Genomic DNA, 1,148 nt, shown 5'->3' with positions numbered 1-1,148 from the left:
TTTACCTTTTAACTGAAGATTCTTCTTTTCTTGGGTTGTTTAAATATCCAAGACCCCCATCTCCTCTCTCTGGACCGGTGGACCCTTCCCCCTCCCCCCTCCCTCTCCCCAACCTGGACCAACTTATGTCAGGAAATATTCGGTTTGAGTCACATTTAGTCTAGTTATTGTGACGCGCTAGAGAAGCGTATGCCCACATTTTGCTGGTGGGGTGGGGGCAACATAGATAGATAGTTAGAGATATTAACGCGCGTTTAGCCTAGAACACTGTGTTAATTTCGTTAATGAATTGACCGAATATTAGACTTTTTAGAATGGCCGAGAGATTCATAAAACTGATCAATCAGAAATTACAATACATACAGCTAGGGAGATTCATAAAACTCGACATTTAGACTTAAGTTTACACTTTGAATGGTCCAATGAACACTAGAGCCAGCAGTGTAAACAGACCAATTTCATTTAACAAATGATTTAATAAGTTATTGGTATAAATATTTCTTTTGTAAATTTTAATTATTGTTTTAATCTCGTCTTCCTATTCCACAGTTTTTAGGCTCTCACGGAAAAATTCGGATTTGATTCATATTATTCGAAAGTATATTTAAATTAAATTAGCAGAGATTGAATCCGATTTCACAGCTGGGGGCCTTAAAACATTTTTTAGAAAACTTCAACAATAGATGGTGGGAGGGCGATGTTCAATTATTTCAATCTAAAAATGTTGAACTAAATAAATGTAAACTTAATCAAAATCAAAACAAACACGGACTTTTAATACAGGCTGTCCTCATAGTAAACCTTTTTTTGATTGGTTCATTCAAACTACATTGACATTTACACAATTTCTCTTAGTTAAATATTTTTTTATAATTTAGTTTAAGCTGATCTTGTTTTGACTCCTATACTTGATATCGTGAAGAATAAAAGATATGTTATAAAATAAGAACATGATATTAAGCATGTTTATTGATTAATTGATAACATTCGGACAGATGTCAGAGGAGTATAAAGGGAGTATAGAGGGAGTATAAAGGAGAGTATAGAGGGGAGTATAGAGGGGAGTTAGAGGGGAGTATAGAGGGGAATATAGAGGGGAGTATAGAGGGGAGTATAGAGGGTAGTATAGAGGGTAGTATAGAGGTATA

Source organism: Eurytemora carolleeae, unplaced genomic scaffold (genome assembly GCF_000591075.1).
Source record: "Eurytemora carolleeae unplaced genomic scaffold, Eaff_2.0 scaffold23, whole genome shotgun sequence".
Lineage (NCBI taxonomy): Eukaryota > Metazoa > Arthropoda > Copepoda > Calanoida > Temoridae > Eurytemora > Eurytemora carolleeae.
The sequence above is the reverse complement of the archived record's forward strand: the minus strand, read 5'-3'. Positions refer to the sequence as shown.